The sequence below is a fragment of the Ochlerotatus camptorhynchus genome, unplaced genomic scaffold (genome assembly GCF_037179485.1).
Source record: "Ochlerotatus camptorhynchus isolate MF236.1 unplaced genomic scaffold, CSIRO-AGI_Acam_v1.1 ptg000626l, whole genome shotgun sequence".
Taxonomy (NCBI): Eukaryota; Metazoa; Arthropoda; class Insecta; order Diptera; family Culicidae; genus Ochlerotatus; species Ochlerotatus camptorhynchus.
Window position 1 is genome coordinate 1,987,549 of NW_027041105.1, and position 22,696 is coordinate 2,010,244.

Genomic DNA, 22,696 nt, shown 5'->3' on the forward strand with positions numbered 1-22,696 from the left:
TACATGACATGTTTGTTTACGTCTCATCTTGTATGTCAACAATGGATTCCATCAGTTGTAAAATTAGTTATTTCTAAGTGTGTGGGTTAAAAACCAACTGAAAAAGAGAACATTTTATTTGAATTCTGGAGAAAAGAGAGGACATTGTTTCAAAATTTTTACTAGACCTGTACGACGATCCATTACTCGGCGGTGGCGGCGTGAAATTCATGTTTGCCTCATCGGCGTACATTGGCGTAGGTGACTGTCATATTTTCACATCAGTGTTCACTCGGCTGTCGAGAAAAGCAGGCCACTCTCGATGTGTGCCACGCGATCGTCTGTTTTCTCGTCAGCAACCATTGTGTGGTCCTCCTCATTGTTCTTCATCAGCAGTTCTATAAGTGTTAATTGTGTTTATTGTGTTACAACACCTTTTGACTATATTTTAAAGATGTACTTATTGTATAGTGACCAAGAATCCTCGGCTCTGTAAAGTTAATTCGTTGGAACCTTATCAAAAAAATGAAATTAAAAAAAATATATATATATTTTCACATATCAAAGTTTAATTTAACAAAATTTTATATTTTTGTATAACGTGACTTGCTGCTAATTTTTTTCTGAATTGGTAATATTCAAAAATCCACAAAAATCACGAAACTCAGAAAGTCTCCTTCTTGTTCACTACAATTTGTAAACAAGCGGACGTTGCCAACGTTGCATGCAAATAATTTGATCAATACGGAGGTATGACAGAACAAAACAGCTTACTCGTTCACACTTGCATCGTACCCATCACTTCTTCGATACAATCGATGTAAATATTTACATTATTTGACAAAACTCAGGCTATCATGACAGCAGTTGGTCTCTTTTCTTCATTCATATTGTTTTAAGTAATCAAACGTCATGATTACCTGGGTTTGGTCAAAAAAGGTAAATATTTACGTTGTTTGTACCAAAGAATAAAGGGCCACCCACATTCGATCCGTTTGCGTTGCGTTGACGTAAATTTGACAGTTAGACAATAGATTTAGCTGTCACTTTGCCGCAACGCGTCCGATCTGGATCTAATGTGCGTGGGTCTTAAGGATGGTGACATCAAAATACGCACACATGAGAGTGCTGAATGCAAGAAAGAGTAGGCTGTTCCAATTATTCAAAACATTTATACTGACATCGATGTGAGCTACGACGAAATTCTTGTTTGTTACCCCCCCCGTGGTCAGAGGTGAATTGAAATTCAATAAGCAAACATATGCGTATTTATTGTTTTTTAACGTAGGACTACGTCTTTGATTTCTATATGGGGGTACACTTTGTGAAAACCGAAAATGGAACATGTAACAAATTAAGAAAGATTTTGAACGTTAATAACTCAGCTGCTACTGGTCCAATTTCAATAATTTCATCACCAATCGATCAGAAATATGGCTATGCATCGAAAACAATGCTTCCGAATGTTGATTTTCAACAAAAAACTATTGAAAAACTGGTAAATTTCCAGCATTGTCCAAAAGCGTCGAATTAACTAACAAATCCACCAAGTACCTACATGCATATGCTGCTTCCCCAGCTCAGTCATCAAAGAGTAGTAAGTAGACGAAACAAGTCAAAGTGGCATTCGCCTCCGATCCTCGGGCGCGTGCGAATAGGGAGGATGGAATTGCGTAATATTTTGCACACTCATATCGCCATACTCAGAACCACACGCTCCCAACGACCACACCACTGTGTGGTGGTGTGGTGGTGTCGGTCATCTATGCCAAGCGTGTCACCCTCGCTCTAAACGAACATGCAGCTCGAGAACCTCATCCGTGTTGAACACCCAGCTCAGAATTACTCAACCATCACTACAAAACGGTCCTTTTCAGGGCCACCAAAAATGTGTTAAAGAGTATTATTTGGACATTGGTCAAGGTCATCAGTTCCCGCAAGCAGCTAGCTATCAAGGCGCAACCTGTCTATAGAAGGTGTGGAATTGTAGGCCTGAATAAATTAGTGCAATTAGTTTTTCCTCGGCTTTCATCCTGCACGATTCGTTTCTTTCGTTTAATCAATCACCCTTATAGTGACGTTGAAAAGATTGTTTCAATCGGCGCTTACATATGAAATTTAATGTGGATTATAGAATTTTTTGTATGTTACTAATGGTTTGCCACTAAATGTTGAGATAATTTATTGATAGTTGAATTATCACACTGTATACCATGCCTGTTTGTGAGTTTTTGCCCGTTTTCAAGTAAGGAGTTATCATAAAAAAAAAAAAACAAATCGCCAGCGGGTATTTCCGGGCGCCTTTACAAATAAATAAAATCAAACAAAATCATCATGCAGAACTAGCTAGGATTTGTTTTACTTCATATTTCACAAAATTGCTTTCGAGTGTTAAGAGCTCCCGCAAAGTTTACATTTTTCCCTCTACCAACACATACATCAGGGCTAGATAGATCTCCACAGGATCTATAGAATCCACGCAATTTCAAAAAACCAAAATGCACAGCATTACGAAAAGAGGTCAGGTTTCGACCAATAGCAGATAGATTTTAATTCTAAACAAGCCAAACGATTGGAAATGTATCTACCAATCTGCTAAAATGAACACTTAGTTAATTTTCAATAGGTCACTATCGAAAAAGACCAAATGTCCAACTGTTGCAATGGTGATCAAAATTATCACCGAATGTCTGAAAACAGCGCATTCCCTAACACAGATTTAAAAATCGAATACGATGCGGTCCCACTGAACGGTGCTCATTCAATCACCAGCAGCAGCAGTAAGTATTTCTTGGTACATGCGACGCGAGGTGCTCGTTCTCACTCGTTTTGGTGCCGGGGACGGATTGCGATCCTTCCGAGAGCGATGCTTCCTCGGTGTCGGCGGTACCGGGGACGGGCCCCGTGATTTCCATTGGGCGCGAGTCGTTGGCATGATTGGACTGTTCTCTTCTTCACTTAACTGACAGATGGAAAACAAACAGGTTACTTCGATTCAGAGAACATTTAACACACACTGCCACTGTTATTCTATAATAGCAGTGGTGAAGCTCCACTTGTCCTCTTCCGCAAAACTTTTGACCATGCTTGCGTCATGTTGCGTCAAATCGAATACTAACTCTCTTGTCCTGACATGTAGCTAGTTATAGCTATATGATCGGTATGGTGGTGTTCGGTCATATTATCGACATATTAGTAGCAGTGCTTTCGGCATGTGGCGTTGAAAATTGTTCTCCAGTAACAACGAAAGGCTGCCTGCAAGCAGCGAGCTACAGAGCTCATATGAGCTACCATAGAGAAGGAGGAAGAAGTTCCATTAGATTTGGTAGAAAGTTGATATCACACGATCATAAAAATTATAAATAAATTGGTGTATGGTACAATACGACATACGACATTCAATATTGAGCCTAAATATGTTTAAATGTTCATGCCAATTAATAAAAATATCGTCAGTGGGTCAGACCAGCGTACACCAACGATTCACTAGGAAATTCCCTGTACATACCGCCAATATGGTGTAAGTCTTCTGGGAGGGGACTGCTCTTATATTTAAATTATAATTACGTTCTATTGAAATCCCGCCACATAACAATAGCAGCACTACGCAACAGAAGCACAAAGTATCGCGAAAACATAGACGGATTAAGGTCCCGAGGCATTTCGCTCATTAGAGCTCAGGATGTTGTTGACTTTACACCGAGCTTTGCTTGTCGATTTCACTGGCATGGCGGTTATCCTTTCTGGTGAAACGTTGAAAAAAAAAGAAAAATCATGCAAAGCAAATGCAGAAACCTTTTCTCGCAACGATCAAATTCATTCCATGAGCTTCATCTGAATAAATCAAAACCAACAATTCAGCGTGGAACACCGCTCGGGAAGGATAATGTGTTATTTTTCACACCCTCAAGTTTGCTTTGGCTTCGTTTTTCATTTCCTCCGATATTGTTGAGCAACAATTTTGCGAGCTTGGCAGACAACGCTGGGAAATCGCGAATCGCATCGCACGGTTTGAGACTGGAACTGCCGAACAATAAGCGGGAAATCCCAAACTTCCGGCCTTACAGCTACCACCGCCCACTCCTGCTTTGTGTTTGATGGACGCTTTTTCCATCCATTCCTTCTTCGCTGGTTTCAACTGTAGCTGTTAAAGCTGTGAAAAATAAACAATAGTGAGGGACCAGACAGTGCAGAAGAAACTGTAGCTGAGCTGTACCGGGAAAAAAATGTACTTAACTTTAACGGTTCACTTAGATTTTTCACTTTTCGGCAAATTATCTATCCATATTAGGGTTCCAATAAAAAAAAAACATGAAACCGACTATATACAAACTGTTCATTGCCTCGGGCCCAATCGGACATGATTTGGGGTGGAGCGAAATCATCAAAGTTTCAACTTTTTTCATCTGGAAAATCTCCCAAGAAGAATAGGGTACTACTTCGGCCTATTCGCCCTATTGGGCCTATCGAGCAGACAACTTCAAATAAATCCATGATTGCAGAGTTAACAGGTTATTTATGCGTTTGGTACAATACATTAGTTAATAAGCTACCGAACGAAGTCAATGAGAACGCGTGATATGAAGGTTTGCACCCATTATTCCCAAAAACAAAAGAAGCGCTCCGACCGAATCAATTTTTATCTTCATCCGATAGGCCGAAGTGCATTCATTGGCGTTTCAATGACGTTGCAATGCGTTAGGCCGAGTTTAGAATCCGTAGGCAGAGTTTGGCAGAAGCAGTGTTAGACTTTTGACAATATCTCAACGATTGGTTTCTCTATATCAAATCTTACGGTACGTACGGAAAGGTACATAAATCCATCGAAAGGTTCGGAGATTGCTGCATGCAATCCGATCAACAGATAATTAGGGTTCTGGCACGTTAGGTTAGGCAACTATGTAAAGTATGTAGGTAGAATATCAAATTTTCTAATTAAAATCAACAAACATGCTTTTCTTAAAATCAAAATAAACTATTACAATGTTAAACTAAAATCAAACAGTAACAGTGATCAAGATGAAGAGGTTTCGAGCTAAATCAATTGAAACGTACAATAATTGTAAACTACAATACAATAAGTAAATGAACGAACATTTTAGTAGCAGTAGTAGAACTGTTCAGAAGGACAAAACCTATTGAATGGTAGGCATCTCAGTTCAGAACTCACTTACCAGGCGGTGCTAGTTCCATAAAAGTTGACTAGTTCCTGGCCGGTTGAGTAGTTCCATAAAAGTATTATACGTCTATATGTGTATGCAGCTCACTTTCAATGGTTCTGCACAAAAGATGAATCGAATTGCGGTCTTCGAAAAAGTTGTTCTGCATAGTTTACTCAATCTGAAGCCAAGTGCATATTTTCTTGAAGCGGTTCCTTCGTCGTCTGATGCATTTCGGCCAATCGTTTTGGATATCTGCCGGCTGTAGTAAGCTAAAGCGGAAGATTTCTAGTAAAACGACCCGAATGCATTGATGATGTCAGCTTAAAACTGGGTTTAATTATGCACCAGCGTCTCCAGTAAAGTGTGTCTTCCTCTTTTTTGGTGCAGGCGCTTCGTTGTCCTCGTATTCAGCTTCCGGAATTTAGTTTTCGCTGTTCTCGTTGGTTGCGTCATTGCCACGAGTCGACTGTCCTGATCCAGAATCCTGTCCATGTCCAAAGCTTAACGACTCCTCTATGGAGCAAGCCCTCCGATAACAACCACCCGTTCCTCAAGAGGAGTAAGTTCAATAAGCTTACTAGGGCCACCGCCTGTAGCTGATTGTTCACGACGGTCGTGCGCTAGCTTGCGCTTGGCATTTGACTTTCAGTTGAACCAAACCTTTAAAAAACAACGTCAGCAAGCATGAACATATTTAATAAAATATGATTGTAATCACCTTCTTCCAAGAAGGCCGCCGCTTCCTTAGTGGGTTGCCCAATACTGTTTAGCTCAACTGTTCGGGCTTCCCAGTGTGACCCTGTGTTAAGCCTGGCAAACCCCCTCGCAATGTCTGGTTGCTTCTCCAGTAGCTCGACCATTCGGTTGAATTGATCTTTAGTAGTACTTTTTGCTATCGGCTGTTTTTCCCTAAGCGATACCGAAATAAGGGTAGGATTGAAATAATTGATTTCTGAGTTATAAGGACTGCAGTGATTGATTATCTTTGTCGATTTCTAATACCTTCTTTTACAGCACTGTGCTGAAAAATTAAAGAAAAAATGTTTACAAAAGTGAAGAAACACAAAGAGAAAATTGATGATTTGAATCGATCTTCGAAGCTAGAAACTTAGGATTCTGATAGAATTGATTCATTGGTGGGTATTCCGACAGTCGTATTTACATTAGGTGACACTAAATTGGTATTCCGAGAGTCACATAATGTCGATACGACTGTCGGAATAACCCCCATTACTTGATTACTTACATCTTCACTCGCAAAATGTTGCGACGGGCCTCACCAGACGGGAGACGGGATGGGTTTCTCTAGTTATTTCTTTAACTACAACACCAACGAAAGCAGATAAATGGAGAACCCACTGGATGGACACATAACCGGTAAGACAAATCACTGTTCTAGACACCGCACTAAATAATTGAAATCCCGTTCCGGATAACCGAAATGGTCGGTTATTCACACGAGACACGGCCACGCAGCGTGGGTAGACCTGGAAAGAAATATAAACAAAACTCAATATTCATCTGCTTGCTTCATCGCATTGCAAGAAATTTACTTGAGGATGAATTTTACTGAAACGGAAGAATCGGGATAAGAAGTTTCGATCGACAATCGGATGAACACACAGAACCGACGAAACCAGGCACCGTTCCAAACACCGAAGCAAATAATCGACATCTGCACACTTAAAACAGATTCACGAGGTCGGCAGAAAAAAATACGGAGCTGACACGGCAATTCATAATGTTACTGATATTTCGGCAACTAAAATATATTTTCCGAGATTGACCAAAAACATATGCCAAAATTCGCATAGTAATTCGCTGAGCACATCAGTCAACAGAAATAATACCGAAATCAGCAATCGCATTTACTGAGATTTCGGTATTGGTCTCATCCATTGCCGAATTTTGGTAATACAGCTGTCACTTTTTTTTTCGACCGCCATTGTTTAGAAGATCAGAAGTAAATTGTTCTTTGACTATATGTTTTTTTTTTTTAGTATTACTTCTACGTGAAGTCAACGATTTACATAGTTGAAGATGCTAATTTCAAATAACAGACTGTAGTGGTAATTTTTATACGATAGATGGAGTAGATGAAAGCATAGAGTTGATAATTCCGTTAGAGTACGGCAGTGTGAAGATTGCATATAGATATTAGAATAGAGAGCTTAGGACAACTTTTTAAGGAAGGTACAAATCGGTTTTTTCATCTCTCTTTACCAAACTCCCCCTTTGGAGAGGGATGGTGAGGGGTGTCCCCCCCCCCGCCACCACTGGCAAAAAGAGATGAAGACCGACCCGCTCAAGTACCAACTGTGTGATGCCTTCCTTCGAATAACAATTGAAGTGCGGTAAAAAATCGGTAGAACTGTTTCAAACACACAGTTGGTACTTGAGCGGGTCGGTCTTCATCTCTTTTTGCCAGTGGTGGCGGGGGGGAGGGGACACCCCTCACCATCCCTCTCCAAAGGGGGAGTTTGGTAAAGAGAGATGAAAAAACCGATTTGTACCTTCCTTAAAAAGTTGTCCTAGCTCGCTTGTCTAATATCTATATACAATCTTCACACTGCCGTACTCTAACGGAACTATCAACTCTATGCTTTCATCTACTCCATCTATCGTATAAAAATTACCACTACAGTCTGTTATTTGAAATTAGCATCTTCAACTTAGTAAATTGTTGTCTGTGTCTTTTGCATCGAAAAAAAAAACTTTAAAAACCCAACACGTGGACTTAAACTTTTACTGAGATTTTCGGCAAAAATTGACAACCGTCAATTTTATGATTAAAGTGATCCTCGGTAATTTTGCTGTTTGCCGAGATGGTTACCGAGCACTCAGTGGTGCCCATTTTGACAATTGTTTTGCCGAGATCTTGCGAAAAAAACTTAGTGTGTGGATCCGAGTAATTGTACTTGCCAACGGGATACGGTCACTCAGTAGGGTAAATCTGAGAAGACAAAAAAAAGTAGAAATGTCTGTGCCTAGGGGCATGAACGGAAGCTTGACGTAGGACCGCTAGTGGACGGAACAAATGTGAACATTTGGTTCTTTTAATTGATCAATCATCAATTATCTTAACTCTTTCCGTTTTTTATTTGTAAGCGTATCAAATTTATTTCAAAGAGAAAGTTAATGAAGAGAATCCAAGGGACTGTCGACTTGAGTATTTTTGATTCATCTACCTGACTTTAAAAGGTGTATTTTAATTTTTTTTGTTATTTATGATTTTTTAAGTTTTGTGCATTTTGGTATTAAAGTGTATTCAATTCACCCCTCACAGGATTTCCATCCGAATTATATGAATGGGGCGGGGCGGAAAGTATCGTTTGTGCAGAATATGTAAAAAAGGAGAGACTTCGAGAGATTGAACTCGTGAGAGCTAATTTTCTAATTTGATTTTATTGGCTTTCTGGGGACTAAATATACACCCAAAGCGAATTATTCCCACTTCTCTCAAATTCTATTGAATTTTTAACACTTTCTAACAGCGTGTTCTGGAAAATGGTCAGACGATGATTAATCTCACCAATACATTGTTCAAATAATACTCTTAAGGGGGTATTCCCAATCTTTTGCCTTTTTTCGGCCTGTTTTTCAATTAATTTTTTTTCAAGGAAAATGAATAGTAATGCGCCTAACTCTTTGGGATTCTTGTTTATTGAACATTAAAGTTTACAAATAAATTTTTTTCGACATAAAAAAGACATTATTGACGTCACAAAATGGCGGCAAACAGACCCCTGTTCGCCGCAAACGCCTGGACGGGCGAAGACTTTTCTCTGGAACGGCTTATCTGAAACAGATTTCGTGATGAAATTAATAATCTGCATAAGATTCTCTGGAGCTTCTCCCGTTGGCAGCAAAAAATCTTGCAAATTAACAAAATGGCGGCCATATGAAAAAACAGGCGATTTTTAGCCCGCTTTTTTGCAGCTTTAAGGTGCTTCAAACAATGTTAAATGTTAATATTTTTGGCTGAAAGTGGGAGAAGCTCCAAAGAATTTAATAAGGAACAAAATGCGCAAAGATTCAAGTCAATATCTCTTATAGTTTCTGAGAAAAATCTTCGCCCGATAAAAAAAATGTGGTTTCGAGAAAAACGCGTTTAAAGTTTTGACTTTAGTTAAAACCATTTTGGGGGTTCTTACCATTAGTCAGCTATGCCTGGACACCGAATTTGCTGATCGGAAAACGGCTTGGGGGGATGAAAGTATATAGTCTAAAGTACAAAAAAAAGTGAAAAAAAAAATTTGATTTTTTGAAAAAAAAGATCGGGAATACCCCCTTAACAAATTTATGGTGGTCCTGAAAAGGACCGTTTTGTAGTGATGGTTGAGTAATGCTGAACTGAGCACGACGAGCTACTGATTCCGATCCTAGCCTAGCGGTGGAACTTCTTCCTTCTTCTCTATGGTAGCTCATATGAGCTCTGTAGCTCGCTGCTTGCAGGCAGCCTTTCATTCTTACTGGAGAACAATTTTCAACGCCACACGCCGAAAGCACTGCTACTGATATCGACGACCGAACACCACCATACCGATCATATAGCTATAACTAGCTACATGTCAGGACAAGAGAGTTAGTATTCGATTTGACGCAACATGACGCAACCATGGACAAAAGTTTTGCGGAAGAGGACAAGTGGAGCTTCACCACTGCTATTATAGAATAACAGTGGCAGTGTGTGTTAAATGTTTTCTGAATCGAAGTAACCTGTTTGTTTTCCATCTGTCAGTTAAGTGAAGAAGTGCACAGTCCAATCATGCCAACGACACGCGCCCAATGGAAATCACGGGGCCCGTCCCCGGTACCGCCGACACCGACGAAGCATCGCTCTCGGAAGGATCGCGATCCGTCCCCGGCACCAAAACGAGTGAGAACGAGCACCCCGCGTCGCCAGCAGGAGTCACCTGGTCCGTCGCAGCCAGCATCCAGTCCCCGTCATCGAGAACGGTCACTTGGTCCGTCGCGCCTGCATTGCAGCAAGACATGGCGGCGATGGCGCTGCGAATGGACACTATGTCCAGGCAGCATAAGGACGAGATAGGCGCGGTGACACAACAAGTTGACGGTCTAACCACGACATACAGACTGAAATCATTAAGCGAAATTTCGCACGACGACCGATTGGTGCTGGCGCACGCGGAAGCACGATGGGTCACCGCTGTGCAACATAACGAGGCAAATATTTCGTGGGCATGGTTAAACAGCCGTTTCTCGTACACGTTGTCGGCGCTGCGGACCAGGGGCGTCCCCGAGGAAAACGTGTTCAGAACCGGTCGAGTAGAGAGCATCCAGCGCCTCATCGGCCAATTCCGGCAGCGCGCGGATGACAGCGGGATGGAGCTCTAAATTGTCATAGAAAAAGTTTATTTATTGACGTGGATTTTTTTTTTTTGTATTTGTTTAATAAATTGTTCTGTATGTACCAAGAAATACTTACTGCTGCTGCTGGTGATTAAATGAGAACCGTTCAGTGGGACCGCATCGAATTCGATTTTTAAGTCTGTGTTAGGGAATGCACTGTTTTCAGACATTCGGTGATAATTTTGATCACCATTGCAACAGTTTGACATTTGGTATTTTTCAATAGTGACCTATTGAAAATTAACTAAGTGTTCATTTTAGCAGATTGGTAGATAAATTTCCATTTGTTTGGCTTGTTTACAATTAAAATGTATCTGCTATTGGTCGAAACCTGACCTCTTTTCGTAATGCTGTGCATTTTGGTTTTTTGAAATTGCGTGGATTCTATAGATCCTGTGGAGATCTATCTAGCCCTGATGTATGTGTTGGTAGAGGGAAAAATGTAAACTTTGCGGGAGACGATGTCTTAACACTCGAAAGCAATTTTGTGAAATATGAAGTAAAAAAAATCCTAGCTAGTTCTGCATGATGATTTTGTTTGATTTTATTAATTTGTAAAGGCGCCCGGAAATACCCGCTGGCGATTTGTTTTTTTTTATGATAACTCCTTACTTGAAAACAGGCAAAAACTCAAAAACAGGCATGGTATACAGTGTGATAATTCAATAATCAATAAATTATCTCAACATTTAGTGGCAAACCATTGGTAACATACAAAAAATTCTATAATCCACATTAAATTTCATATGTAAGCGCCGATTGAAACAATCTTTTCAACGTCACTACAAGGGTGATTGATTAAACGAAAGAAACAAATCGTGCGGAATGAAAGCCGAGGAAAAACTAATTGCACCAATATATTCAGGCCTACAATTCCACACCTTCTATAGACAGGTTGCGCCTTGATAGCTAGCTGCTTACGGGAACTGATGACCTTGACCAATATCCAAATAATACTCTTTAACAATTTTTTGGTGGCCCTGAAAAGGACCGTTTTGTAGTGATGGTTGAGTAATTCTGAGCTGGGTGTTCAACACGGATGAGGTTGTTGAGCTGTATGTTCGTTTGGAGCGAGGGTGGCACGCTTGGCATAGATGACCGACCCGCAGTGACTCACTTCTTCTTCCTTTGATGGTTGCTTATGTGGGCTCTGCAGCTCGCTGCTTGCAGGTAGTCTTTCGTTGTTACTGGAGAACAATTTTCAATGCCACACGCCGAAAGCACTGCTACTGCTGCTACTGTTGCTACTAATTTCGACGGCCGAACACCACCACACAGTGGTGTGGTCGTTGGGAGTATGACGATGAGTGTGCAAAATATTACGCAATTCCATCCTCCCTATTCGCACGCGCCCGAGGATCGGAGGCGAATGTCACTTCGACTTGTTTCGTCTACTTACTACTCTCTGACGACTGAGCTGGGGAAGCAACATATGCATGTAGGTAATTGGTGGATTTGTTAGTTAATTCGACGCTTTTGGACAATGCTGGACATTTACCAGTTTTTCAATAGTTTCTTGTTGAAAATCAACATTCAGCATTGTTATCGTTGCGTAGCAATATTTCTGACCGATTGGTGATAAAAAATTGAAATTGGACAAGGGGCAGCTGAGTTATTAACGTTCAAAATCTTTCTTAATTTGTTACATGTTCCATTTTCGGTTTTCACAAAGTGTACCCCCATATAGAAATCAAAGACGTAGTCCAACGTCAAAACTACAAGGGACAGCCTCTATTTGGTTGTACGCAATGGTGACGTAAGACTACGTGGTCCTATATAATAAATGTTAATTGTTAACTGCAGCAGGAGCTTGTGTTTTGTGTAGAAATAGGAATTTGAGCGCGGTTTTCTCTGTCTATACTCTTTAGTATGACTATGGTTGCCCTGAAAAGAAGCTTTTCATATGGATTTTAGTTGGGATAAGTTCAAAAATTTAACTCTTTTGGAAAATCTAGATGGCCCTGAAAAGGGTCGATGGTAGTACAGGCTTAAAACCTTTGGAAGATGATGATGACGCATAGGTAGCTGGATCAGCAAATCGGACCGGACAATCCCATGTTTGATTGGGCACTCGCAAGAGTCTCGGCCCGTCTGCTGCTGGACAGGGGTTGAACTGATGTCTGCGACGGGTTGGAAGGCCGCAAAATATCAGTGTCCACCCAGCGAAAGCTCCTGCACTTTTTAGTTTTTTCTCGTTAAACACCTTCTTGTTGTGATTTCCGGTGGTCTGTTCGCCAGGTGCCCTATCGAACATATGATGATCCATGGTCAGGTCTGAGAATGGGATTGCTTGGAGTGGACGGAGTCCCTCAACCTCAAATGTCCGGGTGTTCTCTCGCTACTGGAGTGCTGCTCGCTGCTGTGTGCGTCGTTTCGCTTTGTCGTCCGACTGCTGAGTGATCCACGGAAGTAAGTAGTATTAAAATTTACGTTTATTTTCTGGTTTTTATGTTTCAACATTTGGTTTAACATTTCAATTGGTTAGCGTTTGGCTCTTCAATTTTGTTCTAGTTAATTGGTGATTCTAATTTGATGATTGCGTTTACTGCGAATTTACAGGAAACCGTTTAAAGGCTTGTTTTCGTATGAATTTAAAAATTTGATAACCTACCTACTTAAGTACAGGAATCTACCTAACTACTTGAACTAGGTTGCAAAATCACGAATGATCTGGTGGTTTGCTCGCAGACAGGCGACTCTGAACCTTTCCAGCGTGGAAGTCTTTCGCTCCTCGAGTGTTTGAAGACCGACCATGTGGTGAATCTCAGAATTACGAGTTCGCGGTGGACTGTTAAGGATCATTCTGAGGATCTTGTTTTTGGATCCTCTGAAGCTTTAGGTGGTGGCACTTAGCACATCTCTCCCAGATCGACATACCATACTCAATAGCCGGCAGAATGATCTGCTTGTGGACAACAAGCTTGTTTTTGAGGGACAGAGTGGACTTCCTGTTTATCATGTCTTGTCCACATGGGATCGGAATGGCAATTTGCTATCGAGGGTGAGACCAAGGTAGACTACTTCACTCGACCATTCAATGGGAGTGCTATCAAGATGGACCTTGACGTTAGCGGCGGAACAAGCCGAGGTGAATTCGAGTGTGGAAACATAATGGTTTGTGTTTTAGCTGCATTGATACAAATCTTTGACTTTGATTTCTCCCGGTGAAGCAAACGTACGCAATGTTTTATCCGATGAGTAACACTCGTCATGCAGCTTAGACACGGTGGACTTATTCTGAGCAATCTTGTCCCAAACTCTCTTTTCAATAGTATTCACTTGAGCCCCGGAAACAATGAAAACAATTACACATTTCCCGGCTACTCGGCCAACAACATAAGCATCTTCTTCTGTCGGTGGCATCGTTAGCATCGTATGAAGGAGGCCAATGCTTTTTTGTGATTGCAGCAAGATGCGACATTGAATCAAATCACTTCTTTTAGAAGATGATCCACCCTAACAACCATTCGAACTCATTTAAATTAAGCTGTCTGCGACCCCAAATATGGAAACCTTCTTAAAGAGAATTTAAAATGCTTTACTCAAAATTTTCAACTTTCAAATATTTTATTCACCTTATCAAATTATAAGTTACAAACGAAATTCCAAATTCAATTTAAATGTGAGATAAGAAAGACTCGAAGATATTTCAAATTATTTCGGTTTAACATTGTCTTGTACCTTGCTTTCGTTGTCTTCACCTTGGCTCATTCTTTGACGAGACAAGACTGAACAAGTACGAGCTAGAGGGCCTCGGCGATTACAATTGTGGCACACCTTTTCCAGATTTGGGCAACCAGCAGGTCCATGATACATGCTGGCACATCGCCAGCAAGTGCTTCTAGATGACCCTTGATAATTCGATTGTCCACGATGATACGCTCCTATTCCTCGTCGAGTTCCCAGGAATCTTGGTCCTATTCTACGGCGAAACTGAGCTTGGAGGTCTGTAGAAGGTGATACTGCCGCTATTGTTGCGCTGTTTTGACGGTTTAGCTTTTGATATTCTTCCTCGTTAAAAATCTCCATCTCTCGGTCTCGGACCATCGCTATCAAGCTATTCATATCACCTTGGTTGACCCAGTTGCGGTGGGCTAGAATGCGCACACGACTATCGGTTGTTCCCTTTACAATGGTACGCACTACAGCCTCCATTTCTTCTTCGCTCTTGTAGTCGCAAAACTTAGCAGCGGCTGCGACTCGTCGTACGAAACATATGTTAGACTCCCCTTTTAATTGCACAGTGTTCATCAACTTTCCTCGTTGGCCGATGATGTAAGTCCTCGACCCGAAACATCGATCCAATCGTGCAATCGTGTAGTAGAATGGATGGTTCCGTTCATTTGGCATGTCTGTAGTGGACGATGTTCCCTGCGAGGTGATGTAGCTTCGATCCAGTTTTAATTTTAATTCATCGGTGACATGGGCGAGGCAGTAATCATTTCCTTCCAGTGCTCGTAGGCTTTCTTATCGATATCAGTCTCACCCTCTGATGGCTTGCATTCCGGAATACTAAAAGAACCGAGGGACATATGGTTCATTGTAGCAATTAGAGACTCATTTCCTGGTGCCTGACGATCGGCAGAAGCATTGCATCTGGCTTGATCGTTTTTCGTACTGTTGCCTTCCATAGCGTTAAGCAACTGGTCTTTTTCGGACCTTACAGTAGCCAATTCGTTTTTGACTGCTAACAGTTCCTCCAATAGTCTCTTCTTTGAGATTTTGCTTTTTGATTTCGGTTTCGCCCTGTAACAAGAAAGACACAATCTCAATTTTTCTGTTTCGGCAAATTAAGGTCAGTTGCATTTTAGAATACTGCCTCGACTACAGTTCCATTTGTACTTCTCTGATGAGAATATAATTATACTTACAGATTGGGAGATGAAGCGGTTCTAGTACCAGCTGCGCCATTGTCGTGATTTCCGGTGGTCTGTTCGCCAGGTGCCCTAACGAACATATGATGATCCATGGTCAGGTCTGAGAATGAGATTGCTTGGAGTGGACGGAGTCTCTCAACCTCAAATGTCCGGGTGTTCTCTCGCTGCTGGAGTGCTGCTCGCTGCTGTGTGCGTCCTTCCGCTTTGTCGTCCGACTGCTGAGTGAGCCACTGCAGTAGTAGTAAAATTCTTCTTTATTTTGATTTGTTATGTGGTTTACAATTACTAATACAGGGCAAGAGGTTAGCCAGAAGGGTTCTTCATCTTTGGTGAACTTTTTGATTTTGTGTTGTACATGTTGTGTTTTACTGTGTAATGTTTTTCAATTTTCTTCTAGTGTGTTGTTTGAATGTTTTAATTTGTTATTCTACTTACTTAACCTAACTTAACCTAACGTGCCAGATCCCTGACGATCTGTTGATCGGATCGCCTACAGCAATCTCTGAACCTTGCGATGGAGTCAGCTCTCCATAGCTCCAGTGTCTGAAGACCAGCCAGGCGGTGGACCTCAGAATTTCTAGTCCCCGGGGGACTGTTGAGGATCATCCTAAAGATCTTGTTTTGAATCCTTTAGAGTTTGAGGTGATGGCTTTTGGCGCAACTCTCCCAGATTGGCATCCCGTATTCTATTACGGGAAGGATGATTTGTTTGTAGACAGCAAGCTTATTTTTCAGGGACAGGGTAGACCTCCTGTTGATGAGTGGATACAACGATCTTATCAAGATGTTGCACTTGGTTTTGTCAATGTGTTCCCTGAAAAGAAGCTTGCTGTCTAGTATTAGTCCGAGGTACACGACCTCTTTGGACCATTCCACCACTGAGCCGTTTAAGCAGATTTTATTATTTTCAGACGGAACAAGGCTGAACAAGAGATTTTGAGTGTGGAAAGATGATGACCTGGGTTTGCCGCGTTGATACGGATCTTCCAACTGTTGAAGTATTCAGACAGATCGTCCAGGCCGCACTGAAGTTTGGCAGTCAGAGCTCCGATGATCCTACCCTTGTAGGCGATGGATGTGTCATCTGCGAACAGAGACAACGATCCACCATCAGGGAGAGCCGGCATATCGGAGGTGAACAGGTTGAATAGAATGGGGCCAAGGATGCTTCCTTGTGGAACCCCGGCACCGATGTTGCTATTCAGTGAGACTCGGAACGTCCTGTACGATAGTTTATTATCTTCACTAGGAAGATTGGAAGACCGTACTGCTGCAATTTGAACACCAGGCCAGACATTGTCGTACGCTTTTTCAACGTCCAACAACGCCATGGCAGATGTTTACGAAACCGACTTGTTCCGTCTGAAAATGTTTGTCACTCGAGTCAGCTGATGGACGGTCGAACGACCTTTCCGAAAACCAAACTGTTCCTCGAGTAAGATGTTGTTTTCATCGGCAGATGTTAGGAGCCGCGCGGTGGTAGACTGCTTTTTCGAACAGTTTTGATAACCCTGAGAGAAGGCTGATTGGTCGATAACTTTAAGAAGAGGACGAATCCTTCCCAGGTTTCCGGATGAGTATGACTTTAGCTGACTTCCAACACGAGGGGAAGTAGCCAAGTCTGAGGCACTGATTAAAAATCAGTGCCAAATGGTTGTAGAATCTGGGGCCTTCATGTTTTTAGATGATTTGATAAAGGCCAACAGTTCGTCAGCGGTAATCTCGGATTCCTCTGGAAAAATTTTAGGAATCTGAAGAAGATTGGTTGCATTTTCAGCAACCTCAGATTCATGAGGGCTGACGATGTTTTGTCCGAGATTATGGGAGCTGACGAAGTTTTGACCTATCGCGGCAGCCTTCTCTCCAGGAGTTATCAGATGAACCACTGGGTCGCCGGGACGATCCAGTGCGGTCAGTGGTCGAATGAGTCTTGGCTTATTTTTAAAGATTTTCGTTAGTTTCCAGAAGGGCTTTGCACAATCTGGGAGAGAGCGGATCTTGTTAGCAAAATCTTGATTTCTGAGGTCCACCATCCTGGCTTGGATGGTTTTTGTAAGACGATTGCAATGGGTCTTCAAGACACGTAAACCAGAACGCTGGTATTGCCTTCGGATGGAGTTACGGAGTCTGATGAGATCTTTGGTAATTCTATCAAGGTTCAGAGTATTGCTCACCTGTCTGGATACTGGTTGTTCCCTGGCCCGGGATATCGCCTCCTCGATGGAACGCAGACACCAGTCAACGTCTTTGAGCGTCTCCGGAAGGACAGTGGAGTCGACACAGTGTTGGAACTGCTCTCAGTTGACACGATGGTAGTTGCGTCGGGAAGCTTGTATTCGGTTGACGGATGAGCCTGCTTCGGCCACCACCGGATAGTGGTCCGAACTCAGCTCCTGGTGGGTCACAGGTAGCAAGATGTTGTCTCCCATGTTGCTGATGGTGATGGTGGAGTGAACGCCAGACCGGCTCACCCGGGTTGGACAGTCTAGCGCTAATATGGTGTAGCGAGCCTCTTGCAGGTCGTCGTTCCGGATGGTGCCGTTTTGGTTGCGTCGACTGTTGCCCCAAGCCTGGTGTTTGGCGTTCAGGTCACCAGCGATGATGTATTTTTTGCACCGTCGAGTTAGTTTGATGATGTTCCTCCGCCGGTCTGCTGCCGACCCGTCCCTGATGGTAACTTGCTTGGGGCAGTAGGTCGCAATGATGGTGATAGGGCCGACAGGAGTGGAGACTTCTACCCCTAAAGCTTCGATGGTTTTCAGCTGGAAGTTCGGCAGAAGCCGACAGCAGATGTCTCTCCTTACAGCAATGGCCACTCCTTCTCCCCTGGAGCTGGTTCGATCAAGTTTTAGAAGCCGGAAGTCAGGAAGGTAGACGTTTACCTCCGGTTTCAGGTGGGTTTCGGTGACAACGGCAATGTCGATGTTTTGTTTGTTGAGGAAGTCAACGAACTCGATGATATTGCTCTTGGGCGAGCAAGCGTTTCAGTTGGCGATCTTGATGGTTTAACGGTCCATAATTGTTGATGAAACGTGATGCAGCAAGAATCTGCTCGGTTCTGGTTCTGCAGGAGCGCTTGATGATGATTGCTTCTGTCATGATGGTAATGAGTTCCTCCGTTGAGGGTAGCTCTTCGGTTTTCATGCGATGGTGGGGCATCATCTCGACGCCAAGATAGTCCAAGGGGAGGGGACGAAACCGTTGCCGCATAGGACTGACGGTTCGGATTAGTCAGCTGGTTTGGCACCTCAGTAGTTGGCGGGACTGATGCAGCAGCAGCCAAACGGTTGTTGAGCGGTAGTGGCGGAAGAATCGGAATCGGACGCTGTTGTCTAATGGCGGGGAAATTCTGATCATTGCGTGCCGGTACCTTTTTTCGACCCGGCTGGTTCTGCGTGGAGGCCCTTTTGCGGATTTCCATGAATTCCGCACGCTTCGGACAAGACTTGCTGGTAGCTCGATGTGCTGCACCACAGTTGGCGCATTGTGGATCGGCGTTCTCCATCCTCTCGCATTCTTCGGGTGTGTGTTGCTTGCCACATTCGTTGCAGCGATGAGCCATGTGGCAATTTTTGGTCCCATGCCCAAACCTGAGGCAGTTTGAGCATTGGGTGACGTTTGAGCCACTGAATGTGGCACTGCACCTTATGTAGGTGGCTGCTGCTGTGTTTGCTGCTGTATGCGTCCGTCCGTTTTGTCGTCAGTCAATCGAATGAGCTCCGGAATATGGCATAGTTACATACCCTACTCCCTGCTGCTTTTTTGTTTTGCCATTCGCCAGTTTAGATAATTTTTACTACATCGAGATTTTAAACATCCAAATGAAGCCAAAATCTCTTTTTTGTATAGCGAGGTGGAATTCAATGGGTACAAAATCTTTCAAGTCTAAAAACAGTTCAATTTTATTTCAGGAGGTATTTATTTATTTGTATTTTTCACTTTTATTCTCTACACTTCTCTCAACAAGTTGGTAAATCTTAGCCTTTAGCAGAAAGACGCTTAACACTTTTTTCGGCGAATTTATGATCCTGTTTCGCGTGATGGTTCTTCTCTATTGCATCAAACCAGTAGGAATAAGAAGGGATGTCAGTTACGCGCTCGAATAATTGAAAATTCGATAAATAGAATAGCTGGAAAAATCTATACGATTCGTTCGTTAATCGAATAATTGGACTTTTGGGCATCCCTAGAAACTAGTGTAATTTCATGTTTTTTTGGTGGTCCTCCGAAAACGTCGAACAGCAGAATTGCAACCAAAAGCGGTGCGATGCTACTTTTCATTGCTATGACGACGACTGAATTAAGGGGTTTAGAAGCAGAGGGGTGAAAGTCACTTATCTTCATCGATTTCCTCTTTTGATGACCTTGGCTTCACTAACCTATTTCGCACTACTTCTGCTATTCTCTCCAGAAAAATAAACGTATCAATGAATGTGTTTGCCGTCGAGTTATTAACGAAACAGAAAGTTGATGAAGAGAATCGATCAAAATCACTTACACCCCTGCTTCCAAGTTTTGTTACAAGATTACAACTCTGAAGAGCATTTTGTGTGTTCGTTGGGGGCGTGTGGTTCTGAATATGGCAATGAGTGTGCAAAATGTTACACAATTGCATCCTCCCTATTCGCACACGCCCGAAGATCGGAGGCGAATGGCACTTCAACTTGTTTCGTCTACTAACGAATCTCTGATGACAGTATTGGGGAAGCAGAAATGCTACATCGATATTTTTCGTCTAGAAATGATTCTCTGATGACTGTGTTGGGGAAGCAGTTTATGCATGTACGCAATTGGTGGATTTGTTAGCTATTTAGACGTTGAAAATCAACAGTCGGAAGCGTAGAAATATTTCTGATCGATTGGTGATAAAATTATTATAATTGGTCCAGGGGTAGCTGAGTTATTAACGTTCATAATCTTTCATAATTTCGTTACATGCTCCATTTTTGGTTTTCACAAAGTGTACCCCCATATAGAAATCACAGACGTTGTCCTACGTCTAAACGTGTTTTTACTACTATTTATCACACTTATCTTTACAGCACTATTAAAATAAAACAGCTGGGTAGTTTCATCTACACTTTACTCCAGAAGTTCAAGAAACATATTCTTGTCATCATGTTCTACATATTCAAGATATTAGCATCAAACAATAATTCTCAATATTGGTCAAATGCCACCCCGTCTTACGGCCAGGCATGGAAAATCAGTTACATTCATTTCATATATTCATTTACATTCATTTGTCTCTAACTTTTTTCATCAACGGCATTCCGCAAAATGATGTATAGAGCTTTTGTAGGTTTTGTTAATAGCTACAACTTTTGTTCATAACTTAAATCTGTATCTCTTATGCATCACGAACTAATGTAAAATACATTCACTGAAAAACAGTAGTAGCTTCTGTTCGCTCTGGTTCGTCATGCATCAGAGATACGGATTTGACTTGTTAACAAAAGTTGTAGCTAATAACAAAACCTACAAAAGCTATATACATCATTTTGCGGAATGCCGTTGATGAAAAAAGTTAGAGACAAATGAATGTAAATGAATGCACGAAATAAATGCAAATGATTTTCCATGCCTGCTTACGGCATACGTATTTTTCACCATTACATCAACTAGCAGCTGAAATAAAAGGATGACGCATTTTGCCCCCTATGGGCATTTAACTCCCATTTCCCCTATATGTAGTATATCTGAAATAAACTGATATCAAATATGCATGCAAGCGTTCAATCGTTGTGACCATTTTTCAAGTGACAATTACTCCGAATCACCTTGTAAATAGATGCATTAAAATCATTTAACATCTATCGCTATTCCATCACACTTTCATCAGATTTTTTTTGATTTGCACCCCAGTATTCCACAAAGTCACAGTCCTACGGCGAAAGTCAAATTAACAAGTTCCACTTAGAACTTCGGATTTTTTTGCGATTCATGAAGCACGTTCAATATTGCAAGCCATTTCATTTTTATCCTCAGCTACAGAAGCTTATAATCTTTAGTTTGTTTTGGTTCCCATATTTCATAGCAATTCTGAAAGCACCAACCAACGGGTTTCAACTAAGAAAGCTTTCCCAGTATGTTCATTAATGAACAAAACTCCCCTTTGTCAAATCGCATGCGCACCAACAATATCCCCGATTCACAGCAGTCGATTCGAGTCCTCGCGTCCCTACTTCACGAGGCTCATTTCATTTCTTTTTCAATGCTTGACCGGGTAAGATGATTTTAGTGCCATATGACTGCATAACACTGCACATTTTCCTATCTGTTTTGGATCATCCATCCGATTCTTTTTTCCGATGAATCTTGCTGCATGAATTTCCCTGACACTCGAAAGCGTAACTATTTACGGAACACTGCTGCAGCTCCTGGTTGGGTATCGTTAATCGTGTTTGTTGATGGTTTTTATTCTTCAAGGAAGAAAATGCATTTTCAACCGGTTAGACACGAAGAATTTTTAATTAAAACAGTCCCTTGTTCCTTTTTGCAATTTTAAAAGTAAACTTTAATGAATTTCCGCACCGGATATACTTAGAAGAAAAGATAGGAGTGGTTTATTATTCCGAGTTCTTATTTTCCAACTCATTTAGAACAAAGTTACACAGCACAGTACAGAAAAAATGCCGTGGTTTAAACGCAACATAAAGCGTCATTTATTTACTGAACACCCGTACCCAGTAAAATTCTCAAGATTACACTAGTTCCATAGAATTCAGGCGAGGGGGTGAATGCAGCCAGCAAATACCTATATATAAAAGTAAAGTACAAGCTTTGAACTTTGCCAGAGAACAACACAAATCCAGCTACAGCTACAGCAACACCAGCAGCTGCCAAATACTAACCTGAACCGTCAACTCTTTGTCAGCAGCTTAAAGGTAGGTACGGTGAACGATAAAGTTTATGCTTTCATCGTCATAAATTTAATTGATTTAATAATTAATTTGCAGCGACGATCGAGGTGGAGGTGGAGCGTTTCTGACACCATTGGTCTCCGCAAGTCTGGGTTATTTTTTTACCATTCACGATTCACGAGTTTGTTGACTGGCAGAGAAGAATAGCTTCAGCAGGTAAGTGCCTATACAAACAAATCTTCTTTGTCGTGGGTTGCTGGAATTTGAAGGATCAAGAAAAGTAAGGCATCTGGTTTGAGATAAGTTTACTTGGTGCTGAAGGTGATAGGGAGCTGTTGATAAGCCACGTGGCTAGTCTAGAGAGGAAGCCAACGGTTTTTGGATTTTTTTTTCAAAATCTGTCTCTATGGACTGTGAACAGTCTCTGAAACCAAGCCAACCG